We start from the raw sequence: 16,055 nt of genomic DNA, 5'->3' as shown, positions 1-16,055 counted from the left end.
TTTTAGCCTGCAGGGTAAATGTGCACACGCTTAGGCCTCGGGAGTGGTCACAGCTTTTGGGAGTGGTGGAACTTGATCAAACTTGTTGCAGTGTCCACACACAAACGCGAGGCCCTCTGGTAGGACGGAAAAAGATGAGAACAGGCCATCGACTGGGTGTCCCTGTTGTCCTCTTGCTCATGGCTCCTAAATTTTAGGAGTAGCTCTGCCTCCTACAATAAATCGAGTTTCTCCACATATTTAATAGAATTTAAACTGACACTAAGTGAACACCAGTATTGTGCCAGGCACTGTGCTGTATATTTTCAAGTGCATTACCTCATTTAAATGTTATTCTTCCATAAGAATGCTCAGAAGTAACTAACCCAACTTACCTAACGGCAAGCAACTAATAAGCTAAATGCATAACCAGTAAACTCGGGAAGTAAGTGCTGTATACTTACTAAGATACTGGTGTGTGTGTGTGTGTGTGTGTGTGTGTGTGTGTGTGTGTGTGTGTCTGTGTCTGTGTGTATGTATGTTATGTGTGTGTATACATATATATATGTATACTTTTTCTTGAGTAAATAATGTGTCTGATGAAAACATGCAAACAATTTACAAGAATATAAGTAAATAGCACATCTCCCATGCCACGTCTCAAGTGAGAGACAACCAGTTAATACATTTTTTTTTTTCCTGAGAGATAGTCTCTCTCTGTCGCCCAGGCTGGGGTGCAGTGGTGCGATCTTGGCTCACTGCACCCTCCGCTGAGTTCAAGTAACTCTGTCTCAGCCTTCTAAGTAGGAAGCCACACCTGGCTAATTTTTGCATTTTTAGTAGAGACAAGTTTTCGCTATGTTGGTCAGGGTGGTCTCAAATTTCTGACCTCAGGTGATTCACCTGCCTCAACCTCCAAAATGCTGGGATTACAGGCATGAGCCACCATGCCCAGCACTAATTTAAAAATATTTAATATTTCCTCCTTTGTTCCAGAGGACTCAGGTGGGAGTTAGCAATAAATAATGATTTTGTGACTATAAATGAAACCTAAACGGGTACATTCCCCTTCGTGCCATGCAATTTTCTTTGCAGGATTCTGTGAGACTGCATCTCTTTTTATTTTATAGTCTGTCCGCATTTTATCTTTCTTTCCCTTCTTTTGGAAGAGCTGTTGAAAACAGTAAGAAAAGAAACCTTTTTTTTCTCCTGTAAGTGATCAAACCTGAAAATGAGGTATATATAAGGGCAGACTATGATTTAATGCAGTGCCTTTTCTAATTCAAATGACAGCTAACTTTTCTGAGCTAAAGTGTACCTACATCATGGTAATAATATTTAGAGGATGAGTAGGTTATAATGTATCATGGCATACAGAGAAGTCTATACATTAGTTCCAGGAATGTTGCTAGGAAATATTAATAAATAATGTTCCTAGATGCAAGGAAATATAAATAATCTCCAGCAGCTGGGGCAAAGCCTAGGAATTTATTTCTATATTGACAGCAATTATTTTCTCTTAAGTACCTATTTTCTAGGTAGCATTTAAATCTGCACTACGTTTTAATAAATTTTTCACTTTTTTGTGCAGTGTTGAGAACCTGAAAGCTCTTTCTCCCATTATTAATGAGGAGTACATGTCTTCAGGAAATTCTGATGTAATAAAGCCCTTCTATTCTTCAGTGTTCCATGCCCCTCTTTTAACAGAATCCTACCAAGAAAATCTTTGGAAAGGTATTGTCTGGAGCACTGGACTGGCGAGGGCTGGGTGAATCTCTGTATTTGAGGAGCTGAGAGGCAACAATCTGGGTGGAAAGAAGGTTCAGAGACTTGTTTGGAAGCTGCCTTTGCAGAGTAACGCACTGTTTCATACATGTGTGTAGTGTGGCCTGGAGCATTGCTGATGGAGACGGTGAGGGAGGAAGAGTCAAGGGTGGGTGAAGTCCCTCCAAGCCACCTTCAGTATTGCCACTGCTCTAGACCGGTATTATCCAATATGAGCACTTGAAATATAGTTGGTCCAAGTTAAGATACTGCTGTAAGTGGAAAATGCACACTGGTTTTAGAAGATTTATTATGGAAAAAAAGAAGGTACAAATATCTCATTAGTAATGTTTTATATTAATTGCATGTTGAAATGATATTATATATATTTTTATTTTTATAGATTTTAAGGTATAGACTTTATTTTTTAGAGCAGTTTTAAGTTTACAGCAAAATTAAGCAGTTTTTTGTAAGAAAACATACAATTTATCTTATACTTTACATTTATGTAAGTGATTACTGTATTAATATTCTTTCTAAAAAATTATTGTAATAGGAGTTCATTGTATTATAATTAATTTATTCCCTTTTTGTGTTAGATTGGTTTATTTCATACATTCTAAAGGGGGGCAATATTGCCCCCAAATGGACAGAACTTGGTTTTTGGATTGTGAAAAATGATCTTACTCTTTTAAATTTTTTTTTTTTTTTATTTTGGAGATGAGGGCTCACTCTGTCACTCAGGCTGGAGTGAAGTGGCAGTATCATTGCTCATTGCAACCCTCTCCTGGGCTCAAGCCCTGAACTTCCTCAGCCTCTCAAGTAGCTGGGACTACAGGTGCACACCACTATGCCCAGCTCTTTCTCTTTCAGTGTACAAAGCACAGATACGTATATAGATTAAAGTTTCCCGACGGGTGATTAGAAAAAAAAAAGTCTAAGACTGTTCCTTAGGGGGTTGATCATGAAAGGTTGGCAAACACTGGTTTATCCACCCTAGATATTCTTAGACTGTGTGCACATAGCAATAGAACTTTGTCTTTTTTTTTTTTTTTTTTTTTTTTTTGAGACGGAGTTTCACTCATGTTACCCAGGCTGGAGTGCAATGGCGCGATCTCGGCTCACCGCAACCTCCGCCTCCTGGGTTCAGGCAATTCTCCTGCCTCAACCTCCTGAGTAGCTGGGATTACAGGCACGCGCCACCATGCCCAGCTAATTTTGTGTATTTTTAGTAGAGACGGGGTTTCACCATGTTGACCAGGGTGGTCTCGATCTCTTGACCTCGTGATCCACCCGCCTCGGCCTCCCAAGGTGCTGGGATTACAGGCTTGAGCCACCGCGCCCGGCAGACCAATAGAACTTTTTAACTAACAATTAATCTCCAAAGTTTCCTAAGGAGGGAGAAAAGTATAAAATAGAGTAAAGATATAGAAAGATTGACATTTACAGATTAGGGGGAAGGAAGTATCTGAGAAGTGTCAGAAATCTCTACACCAGATGTTAACCTTTTTGACAAATTAATTTCTCTATGTCTTTGTCTCTGTGTCTGTCTCGTGTGTGTGTGTGTGCGCGCGCGCGCGCGCGCGTGCATTATCTAAGTGAAGCAAACCTAGATGTTCATTGCATTTATTTTTTCAAATATTTTCTAGGTGTGAAATTTTTCCAAATAAAAGTTAGGGAAGATGCCATACTTCCCCACATCCTCTCTCTACCCGTTCCTGTTCTCCAGTTCTATCCTAGGGCCCTGTGGAACCAGAGTTTCTTGGTAACATGTTTTCTCTGACTTCTGGATGTTTGCATATACTTCTCCCTCTGCAGGGACCATATTGTCTGGCCTCTCACTTCGTCCTTCACACACAAGCCTTTGCCTAGATAACTCCCAGGGGTCTTTTAAAGTTTAGCTTCCTCCAGGAAGCCTTTCATGATCACCTAACCGCACTAAAGTCTAAGTTAAGACTCTCACATATTCTTCCTTTATTGTAATTGTTCTTATCATCGCCCTTGTCATACAATATTATACTTGTACATTAAACTTGTCTGTTTTCACTGCACTATAAGTTCCTTAAAAGGAAGGATTATGATTTATTTGTTCATTCTTTGTCCTCTGCAACTATGACAGGTTCTCTGACAATATTTATTAAAGTAATAATTATTTTTTCAGTAAAATGCATAGTTGCTTTATATAATCCCTTTCAAAAGGAAAAGAAAAACAAGAAAAGGGGGGCAAATAAAACTTTGATTTATTTGGTTTGTAAAGCTTTACTACTGACAACAGCATAATTTCAGGTTAGACTTTTATAAAATATTGAAAACAGCTCCCAGATCCCCATTATTAGCCATGTAAAACTCTGGCTGAAATATCCCTGACAGTCCTAGAAAAACCTGGTTGGTTGTTTCTCTCAGCTCCAACGGAGCTCCGTTTCTGCCTCTATCTTCCAGCACTCTGCAGGAGGTAAGGTGGGAGGTGGGAAGTGGGGCGGGGGAGAGTGGAGGGTACAAAGATGAAAAGTAAGGGAACTGTTTTTCAGGAATTTGGAGTTGAGCGAGAGATACAGACTCATGAGTGATACTAACAGTTCTACCTTACATTTGTATCATGGTTTTGTTTGCTTGTGTGTGTGTTTTTTTTTTTTGTTTTTTTGCAGTTTACAGTGCAATTTCCCATTATTTATTCCCCCCAAAGCCCTTTAAAGTAGTTATTATTAACCCCATTTTAAGGATGATTTTAATAGAAGCCAGGATGTGCTATGGAAGTAAAACATTCCTTTTGTTTGTTTGCTTTTCTAGAGTCCAGGCATTTTCCCCATATCTACTGTGCACCATTTAAAATCTACCGCTCCTTGCCCAATTCTGCACCTTTCCTTTTGTATAAAAGTGTGTAGGTATAACCCAGGCTGCAACTTCAGCCTTAAACAGCAGGAACTGTTGTCTAGGAAAGATGCACTCCGGATTGAAAATTCCTCAAGTGAAATGGGTGGGATTGGTAAATCCATTGTTTTCTAAATTAGCAAATATTTGGGTATGTAATAATATCTATTTATTCAAGACAAAGGCTATGATCACAGCTTTTCAAAATATATGTGCAAATGGATGAGGACTAAAGCATATACAGTCTGATCAGTATTAGAGAGGTGGATTTAGGAGTAATTATTTTCTTTATAAATTAAAAATTGTCAATTTTTACTATATGTAAATACCCACGTTCTTTTGCACATTAATTAAAGAAAGCTGAGAATTACCTATTTTCAGTCCTAAAGGATTCTTAGCTTATTTAACTCAACTAATTCAGTAGCCATTTTCTTTCTTTCTTTTTTTTTGAGACGAGTCTCACCTTGTCACCCAGGCTGGAGTGCAGTGGCAGGATCTCGGCTCACTGCAACCTCCACCTCCTGGGTTCAAGTGATTCTCCTGTCTCAGCTTCCCAAGTAGCTGGGATTAAAGGTGCCTGCCACTGCAGCTGGCTAATTTTTGTATTTTTAGTAGAGACGGGGTTTGACCATCTTGGCCAGGCTGGTCTCAAACTCCTGACCTCATGATCTGCCTGCCTTGGCCTCCCAAAGTGTTGGGATTACAGGCATGAGCCACCTCGCCCAGCCGAGTAGTCATTTTCCCTCTGTCTTTCCAGCTCCAATCAAGACAATCTTCCCACCTTCTCTCAAGAACATGCGTAGGACTCTTCTGGAATTATTGGATCAAACCATCGCACCATGACACATTGACCTGGGAAAGACTTGTCTATTTCTCAACTTCTTCACTCTTCTGTTTTGAACCTGCAGGCACAATGAATGCTAGCTATCCCCTTCCTTAATTACTTGTATTTGTATTATGCCTCAAAAGGGTGGTTATCGGGCCAGGCATGATGGCTCATGCCTATAATCCCCGAACTTCGAGAAGCTGAGGCGGGCGGATCACCTGAGGTTGGGAGTTTGAGACTAGCCTAGCCAACATGGTGAAACCCTGTCTCTACTAAAAATACAACAAATTAGCCAGGTGTGGCAGTGGATGCCTGTAATCCCAGCTACTTGGGAGGCTGGGGCAGGAGAATCACTTGAACCCAGGAAGCAGAGGTTGCAATGATCCAAGATCACACTGTTGCACTCCAGCCTATGCAACAAGAGCGAAACTCCATCTCAAAAAAAAAAAGTGGGGTTGGTTCGTGGATCACAAATTCAAAGTCTGGAGGCAGGAAGACTAGTTGAGAGCCTGGGGCAATTGTTCACTTGAACACTAATGCAAATCTGGGCCAAGTCCTGCAGGCCTCTTCTTCCCATACCTGGCAGGGAGCTGGCTCACCCTGCACATGTGGCCACCATGGTCACCCTTTTTGCTCCAGTTTCAGCTGATCAATAGTTCAATGACACTTGTATGTAGGGAGGATTGCCTGACTCTCCTACAATGGCTGTTAGGGAGGTCTGATTACTTCTTTTCTTTAACTGAGCAGATATTCATCTGAAAGGCCCTGGAAGTCCTTGGAAGAACAACCTAATAATAGCTCCTGAGCTTTGGGGATGCCCCAATTCCAACAAGGCTATTTCTTCAACTGGGGCCTTGCGTAGCATCACGTTTGCCTGTTTTTCCTGCAAATACAATCCAGACCATTTATCCCTTTTGCCTGACTTGCCAGTGCGCAGGTGTTTTCAGTCTTCGAGGACTACAGAAAGGTAAGGGTGTTAGTGAGAAGGAAGAAAACACGCACGCATGCACACACACACACACACACACACACACACCCCAGTTTCTATCCTGAGAGCCCCAGGACAGAAAAGATTGTAATCTACCTCTAGCCTCAGAACATCCCTAGTACTTGGCAATTTAGTCACGTGGAGCCAAACTGCCCCTTTATCACTCAGTTCTCCTCCTTTGAAAATTGGACCCACGCTGGTTTATTTCTGATCTTTTCATGATCTGTGGACTTTTGTAACATTTAAAATAGTAACCTGTGGTTTGGGGAGGCCATTAGCCAATTCTGTTCCCTTAACATCTTCTACCTGCTGAGCCATTGTGCGCTAGTTTTTAAGTGTCCTCTGACCTGGTTTGCTATCAGTAGCTATTTGGACAAGACTTTCCATTGTGCCCCAGCTGTTCAAGCATTAAACATCTATTCTTGGTCAAATGGAGGGAATAAAAGCAAAGTTCATATCTTTCCTTTTGTGGTTCCTTGATATTCATTCACTCTGACCAACACATGTACTTAATAATAGCTAATTTTTATTAGTTCCTTCATATGTGCCCATGTTATGGATGGAATTGTGCACCTCCCACCCCAGATTTACATGTTAAATTCCTGACTTCCAGGATACCTCAGAACGTTACTCTATTTAAAGATACGGCCTTTAAAAAGGCAGTTAGGGTCAAATGAGGTCATTTGGGTGGGCCCAAATCCAGTATGATGGGTGTCCTCATAAGAAGAGAGAGAACTCCATGGGTTCCCCCGCTCCCATACTCCTTCCGCCATCTTTCCATGCAGCCATAATGGAATACATGAATGCCCTGGCTGATGCTCTCAAGCACATCAACACTGGGAAAAAAGGCAAATGCCAGGTTCTTACCAGGCTATGCTCCAGAGTCATCATCTGGTTTCTAACTGTGATGATGAAGCATGATTACATTGGTAAATTGGAAATTGCTGATGATCACAGAGCTGGGAAAACTGTTGTGAACCTCACAAGGCAGGTTAAACAAGTGCCGAGTGATCAGGCCCAGAGTTGATGTGCAACTCAAAGATCTAGAAAAGTGGCAGAATAATCTGCTACCATCCAGCCAGTTTGGTTTCATTGTACTGACAATCTAAGCTGGCATCATGGACCACAAAGAAGACAGAAACACACGAAGGGAAAATCCTGGGATTCTTTTTCTAAGGATGTGATACATACTTACAAATAAAATGCTTCAGTGGAAAAAAAGAAAAAGAAAAGGGAGTGACATCAGGAGTGCACACACACAGAGAAAACGCTGCGAGTACACAGCAAGAAGGCAGCTTTCTACGAGACAAAGAGAGAGGCCTCAGGAGAAGCCAAATCTGCTGACAGCTTGATCCTAGACTTCCGGGCTCCAGAACTGTGAGAAATAAGTTTCTATTGTTTAAGCCACCCAATCTGTGGTATTTTGTGATGGTAGCCCTAGCAGACTAATAAGGGCAGGCAATGTAATAACTGCTTTTTATGAATTATGTCATTTAACTGTCACAGTTACTAGGTGAAGCGTGTACTATTTAGACAGGGATTCCCAATATAAATTTTGCAGGAACTCTGTTCGTAGTATGCTCAGGCTTGGCCCTGAAAGTAGGTAAGTAGAATACTCTGGCTCATAAACGGATGAGGTAGGGAGAGAAATTTAATGGATGCAAGAATTCCCTGACATTTGCATATCTTTATCCAGACTGTATCTACCTGTGTACTCCTTGTTCAGTAAAGGAGAACGGTAATACCCTAATTTGCACCAGGAAGGCTTCTTACAAGGGTTTATTTATTTATTAAACTGATAAATCCTTTCTAATTATTCACTAACAATTTCTAATTTTTTCCTCTATTTTGTTCTTTTTTACCCATCTCCAGGGAATGGCTGGGTGAATGTATCTGCACATAATATTTTTCTTTCTGTATATGCTGGCTAAAACTGTAGGCCTCAAAGTTTATCAAAAGTTCAGAAACAGATACAAGTATATGTAAAATATATATATGTAATAAAATATTTTAAAAAGTCAGTGGTGGTAAAGATAAATTAATTAACAAATAGTATTAGGAAATCACTAAAAAATAATAGCTACCTCATAGAATATACTAAAAATTAATTTCAGATTGGATTAAATATTTAATTGTTAAAAATAAAACATGGAAGCATTAAAATGTAAAGATTAATTTTTTATATAATTGAGAGCTACAGAAGGCATAACTACTAAAGGAAGTATTTAAATATAAAGAAAGAAATCAAAATAGGAAATAATGATAGATTTGACTATATAAAAGCAGTGTGGTGGGTCATGGCAAAGCGGTTAGAACCATATGTAATCTAGTTCTCAACATTAGCGGACTCAGGAGGATTTAGTAATTAAATCTGTTCTTTCCAGGTATACTTGAGGCCAACGGTAAAGCACATAATATGGTCTCAGGAAACACTTTGCATCATCTGGTAAAGATTTCCGTCTCATCAGATTACAGGCTACACGTGAAGCCTTGAAGACAGCTGCAAGGAGCTGCGTGAGCACAAGGCAGTGCCCTCACAGCGCGTTAGGAAGAGGCTTGCACTGGCACCGCCAGCCCCTCTGTGCAGCAGGGAAGGCCTGAGCATAACTGAGCAGTCACTGCCGCCTCCTCCAGGGAGAGGAGCCAGCCTCCTCGCAGATGGCTGAATATCTTCATGAGCAATGAAGCTGAACCTCCCACCAAATCCTCATATTTTAATACAAAGAAGAATATGATTGTCAATATTCATACAATGTTTTAAACCTTATATAGCATTTTTGCACATTGTACAAAGAGACTTTGTACTCTATCAGAAATAGTATGGGTTGTGATAGATTTGGGTTTGACTTCTGGTTAACCTGTTGGTTATCTGGTCCTGGGTGAGTTACTTAGCCTCTCAGAACCCGTTTTCTCCTCTATAAAATGGTGATGGTGACGGTGCTAGAGTCAAAATGATACCACCTTATAGGATAAGGATTGGATGAGAGAAATACGTAGCCTGCTTGACACATAAGAGGCACTCTATTTCCTTTCCTTCTATAAAGGTGGTTATTTGCATCAGCAGACCTCAGATTTCCACAATAGTTGCATGTTTATATAGGTGATGTGTTCTCTTCAAATATGTCCCATGTTACATGGTGATTTATTTTTTAAATGATAGAGTCTCACTCTGTCACCCAGGCTGGAGTGCAGTAGTGTGATCCTAGCTCACTGGAGCCTTGAACTCCTTGATAGTTTAAGCTATCCTCCTGCCTTAGCCTCCTAAGTAGCTGGACTACAGATGCGTGCCACCACACACACAAAAAAAATTGTAAGGACAGGGTCTTGCCGTGTTGCCCAGGCTGGTCTTGAACTCCTAGCCTCATGCGATCCTCCTGCCTTGGCATCCCAAAGCACTAGGATTACAGGCATAAGACACCACACCTGGCCTCATAGTGATTCTTAACTCAGCAGTGGGGCACAGAGGTGTTAATATCTGTATTGCTAAAAAGCACCCCTGAGCCCCCGACTGAGAATTGTCAGTCTAGAGTATGATACCCAAGCATCTCTCACTAGTTTGATATATCTTACCCTTCACTCTTAGTAGCTTTATTTCAATAAAGTAAGGCTTTGCTTATATGGGAGGGCAGTGCATTAAGCTAATGAAAATTACAGTTGATAAATTACCTTTTCATGTTTAGCTTGATGCCAAGAAGCATTTTTGTTGCGGAGGGTGCTGACGGGAGTTTTGATGGAAATAATAGTGGAAAGATGGAGAGTACACAAGACTTACAGTAGAGTTGATTGAACCATAAGGAAAAACAGAGAAAAGGGAAGGTGAGAGGAATTGAAGGCAATGATCATTTTTCTTATGGAGCCTCATTTAGCAGGCTGAGACTTGGCTGTTTCCAGGAGCACTTGCTGCCTCTCACTAGGCTGCCATCTTTATACTGTCGCCCTGTCTCCCGTCCAGTCCCAGCTACCCTAGGTGTGAGGCCTGGACCCACCACTTGGGTTATACATGGCTACCTGATCCACTTCATTAAAGTCGTATTTAAGTACTATAAGGTTCTTGGATTTAATCTGTCAATACCTAAATAATTCTACCTATAATGATACATGAATCGTTACAAATAAAGTTTGCTAACTACAGATATAGAAAACTAGAGAGAAAGGAAGAGGTCCCAGTCTACCATGAGCAGCTCATAGGCCAGATAGCTTTTGGTTTGTTCTAAGGAGAGGATATAAGTCCAAAGTCTCATAAAGTTCTTAAAGTAATTTTTAGAGCGTAGGGTAAGGGATCTTTGCATTGAAACTACTGAGAATACTTCTTAGGCCAGGCAATTAGATTTGAACTGAAGAGGTAAGATAAAGCTGACAGTCAAAGCTATGACTTTGAGAAGAATCAGGTAATGTCATCATCAAAGGAGCCAATCTTCTAGTAGACAGGGGCTCCTGGAGTGGCAACTACAGAACCGCTGTTTCCAGGCTGCAAATTAATCGAACTGGGCCAGCAGGCATTATGAGTAAACAAGCCTTCCAGGGAATATCTACTTGATCCTCTTCCACAGAGCGAACTTCCAAGGGCTGCCTGGGTCCTCATCCTTATTTTGCTATAATCATCAAGGGAGTCCAAGTGCACAGCAATGAAAGAAAAAATTGTGTGATTTTGTGCTAAAATGCATGAATAGACTAAAGAAAAGAGTAACATCACAGTGCGTCGGACCATGAAGTGACGGCTTCATTAGGAAAGAAGAATTTTGGAGGAAGCTTGATGATGGGTAAAATTTAAAGAAGATGGGAGACAGCAAATGTATCCATACTTCTGAAATGTTTTAGCTTTCGGCACTTAGGTTTGAGCATCCCCATATGTCCGTGGTATACCTCAACCTGGTCCTTGCGGTTGGGCTGATGTGATAACATCTGTTGTCTAAGGTATCTACTGTGTGTTCAGGGACAAGGCATCTGTTTCTGTGACTGTGTTTCTTTTCTCTGATGACTCCTGTATTGGAACTCCTGGGAATGATTCCATGAGAGATGAAATAAGCCAAGGTTCAAAGGAGCAAACAGTTCAAGCACATAGCGATATAGTCAGGATTAGAGCAGCCCGATGGAGACTTCACCAGCTGGAAGCAGACTGGGAGTTACAAGTTTCATCAACAGAACCAAAGCACATGACATATGCCACAGGGCAGAAGCCTTATTATGTTATAATGATCCCTGCTCACTCCACTCCCCCGGTTAACAATCACAGACTGAGGGCATTGTGCACTTCCAAGCTGGAGATCCTGATAGCCCATACTTCACCTGCAAGTTTGACTTGTCTGTTCCCTCCAATGTGTCAACACTTCTGAAATGTTTTCACCTTTGGCACCTCGGTTGGAACATCCCCAGGTGTCTGTGTTGTGCGTCAAAATCTGGTCCTTGCAACTGGGCTGATATGACACATCTGTTGTCTACTGTGTGCTCGTGGACAAAGCCAAACAACTAACCTGGGCCAGGATTGTTTATGCTTTCAGAGTTTGCTTCCTCAGTTTTGTTCAGTGCTGATCTCTTCTTGCAGAAGGCCTATATTGGGACCAAACTGGGAATGCAACGGGGCAAAGTTGGTCTAAATATCCCCTGGAAATTTGCCATTTGGCAATTAAATTTTCTGTAGATTACATCTCTCTACCAATTACCGGTGTGACTTTTAGAACGTTACAAAATCTGAGCATAGCCAGTCACATTTGTTTCACCCTGAGCCTCTGGGTCTTTATTTGAAAAATTAAAGGACTAGAAAAGATGACTTCGAGTTTCTTACAGGTCTAACATTTGAGAATTTAATGATTTCTCAGTAGTGAAAGTCGGATTTCTTGACACTAGAGTAATTACTTTGTCTACCTATATGTATCCTACATTTATCTGCCTGAAGCCCATTGCCATGAGTATTTCCTGAGATGAAAATGTGCCAGGTTGTATAAGCCCAGTGGAATTTCACAAAGAAACTAGACCCAGCCACCTAGCCCATACTTGCAGTCTTATAATTCCTCCCATTCATTTACCCATTCACTCAACAAACATTTACTGAAGACCTGCTATGTGCTAGGTGCTAATCTTTAGAACTGTTCTATGGCTTTTTAGTCCGTCTTCCCTTTCACTCACTTTCTTCCACAAACAAGGCAGACAATGGTGTAGGAAATGTATATTTAATCATTCTCTTGAACGATCAGAACTCTACACTCAGTTTTCTATAACAAAATGGAATACAGTCATGGTGGCTGCAAGGACCGGGAAGGCAGTGGTTAACACATGAAAAGTGCGGGAAGGGGGCTGGAAACAAACCATTATTTCCATCAGAGCTTCATTCCCCAAGGCCTCAGTTCAAACGGTCATTGCCCCTGCTTTCAAAAGTCTCTGTGTACTTCATGGAAGGTATATGTCTGTTGCCTTCATTTGAATCGTGGCCAGGCAGGGTCTGAAGATCTAAATTCAGAGGAAGAAAACCTGAGCTAGAACGTAGGCAGCTCTCTTACAGAACTTGGCCGGTGGGTAGGATGAAGGGAAAGGAACTCAGAAGCTCAGCAAGCTGAAGATAATCCCATCAGGCATTTCCCACAAGCCTTGACAACTCTGTTCTCTGAGAGATGTTATCTGGGCGCGCGGTAGAGTTCACAGAGGCTCTCCGTGCTGAGGCAGCAGCCAAAGAGACAGATGCTTCTGTCCCACTGACTAATGTGAGGAAGCAGACAGCTTTGTTTGCTCCCCTCTTTCTAGGCCTTTTCTACTCTGAACCAGGGTTTCTTAGCCCTGACACAGTTGACCCTTGGGACTGGGTAATTGTAACGGGGAGACGTCCTGTACATGGTAGGAGGTTGAGCAGCATCTCTAGCCTCTTTCCACGGGATGCTGGCAGCACTGCCTCCTCCTCCACTCCCTCACTGTGGCAACCGAAACTGTCTTCAGACATTCCCCTGAGGATGGGGAGCAAAATCACCTCAGCTGAGTCCCAGTGCTCTGGATGCTATTGAAAACGGAGGTCTTAGCTGTCCATCCAGGATGGAAAGGAGAAGCCTCAGAGCTTGTGGTGACGTAATGCCACAGAGTCAAGGCGAACGGTCCTTCCCTGGACCATTCATGGATGAACATCATCTGAGAAATAAACCTGCCTTTGTTGGTTTAAAAAGAATGGGCTCAGTTTATTTGTAAAATCTGTGGCACCGACTGTTTAGGCTAAAATTATGATCATTTTTCTTATCTGTGGCATTTGTCAGTTGGGAAGAGAAGCTGAGGCACCTTTGGAAGCACCATAAAAAGTGAATCCTGGTCAACATAGTGAAACCCCGTCTCCACTAAAAATACAAAAAATTAGCTGGGCATGGTGGCGCATGCCTGTAATCCCAGCTACTCAGGAGGCTGAGGCAGGAGAATTGCCTGAACGCAGGAGGCGGAGGTTGCGGTGAGCCGAGATCGCGCCATTGCACTCCAGCCTGTGTAACATGAGTGAAACTCCGTCTCAAAAAAAAAAAAAAAAAAAAAAAGGGAATCATTTGACCCATTACTAAAAGGCAGCTGCCCTGGAGTTCCGAAGTGGCAGCCAAGGAGCAGCATCTTAGAGTATACATTGCAGCTTAATTTGTGGAATATAGGATGTAGTTACCTTGGGATAGAGGCTTTCCAGGATCTTCCTTAGAGCAACATGATAGCACATATAATTAAACATCCAGAGACAAAGGACATCACTATCCTATCCTCTCACTCCCCGGTTGATAGGCAGGGGAGGTCCCTGAGATCCAGGGATGCACTTGCCTCCACGTGCACTTTACATCACTCTTAACACACTTGTCTAGTTCAGATGAAGTACTTTCCCAACTTCTAATATGCCTTTAAAGATAGATGTATCTTGTTCATATTGGAGACTTCTGCTTTTGGCTTCGTTCTGTTTCTTGTTCTTGTTTGTTCATGCCAGACTTCTAGATACGAATTCATATCCTCCCAGAAATATAAAACTAGGTCATATCTGGTGGCAAAATCATTCTGTAGATCCCTAGGATTGTGGAAATAACAGCAATAAGATACCATGATAGCCATTCACAAAACACTTACTGAGAACTGAGAGCTTCCCTGCCACTTGGATCTCTTGTTTAGACAGGGGCTTCCTTTTTGGTATTTTGATGTTATTCTATGGATGCCACAGGGTCCCATGGGTTTCTGGGGAAAAGAAGAAGGCTTGACTCTGTCCTGAAGGAGGTATCATCCCAGTGGCACCCTCAAGGAAGAGAAGAGATGGGTCCTCCAAGTAAACTGAGAGGAGCCTGGGCCGGCTTCTGAGCAGAGGTGGAAATGCGGCTTCTGCCTCATTCCCAACCACGGACTGTGTGTGGCTTCAGATGCCATGATCCATTATAATGTGTATCTCCAATGATGATACATTCATTTACCTTTATTTATTTATTTTTGATAAAAGGTCTCACTCTGTTGCTCAGGCTTGAGTGCAATGGTGTAAACGTGGCTCACTATAGCCTCAACCTCCTAGGCTCTAGAAATCCTTTCACCTCAGACTCCTGAGTAGCTGGTACCACAGGTGCACACCACCATGCCTGGCTTATTTTTAAATTTTTTTGTAGAGGTTAGAGTCTCATCATATTGCCCAGGCTGGTCTTAAACTCCTGGGCTCAAGCAATCCTCCCATCCTGGCCTCTCAAAGTGCTGAGGTTACAAGTGTGAGCTACAGTTCCTAGCCTTATTCATTTACTTTAAAAATCTACTTGATTTAGGGTTATTCCTCTGTGGTGCCCGGGAGAAAGAGGTGGACTGCAGCTAACTGGGTAATTACAGATAAGCCTACGTGTGCTACGTGTGAACATCATCCATTAGATGCATGACATGGCTTTTTTTTGAGCTGTAAATTATTACTCTAAGGGAATACAAGGTAAAGACGAGTCAGCTATGCTCTATAGGTTATATTGTTTAGTTGCAGGTTATTAAAAACTCATTTGCAGTGTTGTGGGGAATCAAGGAAAGAAAAACGTGTTTTTTCCTCCACTAGTGAGATCCCCAAGGGACAGTTTCCTTAGGGAAATCTCTGCTGAAAAATGTGCAGGATTGGAAATGAGGAAAACTGGCAGGTTTCCTTACAAAGAATCTCCTTTGTGCACTGCACTATAGTGGAAGCTCGGAGAACCAGAGAAGGAATGAAAAGAAGCAGATCAACAGATCTTGACCTGCCTCTGAGGACCTAGCAATGTAGGCAGAAAATACATGTGCCCTAGAGAGTGTAAGATATCAATCATACATGCATGCCAAGAGGATGTGGAATACAGAGACCCTCGGTAAGGTGGGCTATAAGCTAGGAAGCACTTTCCTAAAATGGTTAAAGGAAGTAGTGGGTATAAATTGCCATAGAGCAGAGGAGGTTTCCAGGAAAAGACAGTGAGAGAGGGAGCAAGACCACAGAGTAATGGTAGGCAGCAGCTAGTGGTAGGCAGTAGTAATGGTCGGTAGTAGTGGGTAGGCATGTGTGTGTGACTTTAACTTTGACATAGTAATGCCCAGAGAGTCACTGTAGGCTCTGGAGCAAAGGAATGCTATGATGAAATTGTGTTTCAGAATACTTCCATTCTGACACCGTGTTTCCTATCAGCTAAAATAGGGAAAGGAAGGACCAGGTAC

At 41.9% G+C, this 16,055-nt stretch overlaps 1 protein-coding gene across 2 annotated transcripts in view; it reads right to left on the bottom strand.

Moving 5' to 3' along the window:
* Positions 1-12,576: 12,576 nt before the first annotated feature.
* The window catches only part of VTCN1 (V-set domain containing T cell activation inhibitor 1), a 62,384-nt gene continuing 58,905 nt past the window's right edge, over positions 12,577-16,055 (bottom strand). The window contains exon 6 of one of the 2 annotated variants that reach the window (XM_032249609.1): positions 12,577-12,869. The gene's annotated coding sequence lies outside the window, so the exon portion shown is untranslated. Of the gene's footprint in view, positions 12,870-14,333; positions 14,431-16,055 lie in introns of those variants that run through there. The other variant, XM_032249608.1, reaches the window with a different exon arrangement.

Source organism: Sapajus apella, unplaced genomic scaffold (genome assembly GCF_009761245.1).
Source record: "Sapajus apella isolate SASKATOON/1434 unplaced genomic scaffold, GSC_monkey_1.0 scaffold69, whole genome shotgun sequence".
NCBI lineage: Eukaryota > Metazoa > Chordata > Mammalia > Primates > Cebidae > Sapajus > Sapajus apella.
This window is presented reverse-complemented; position numbering and strand designations above follow the sequence as displayed.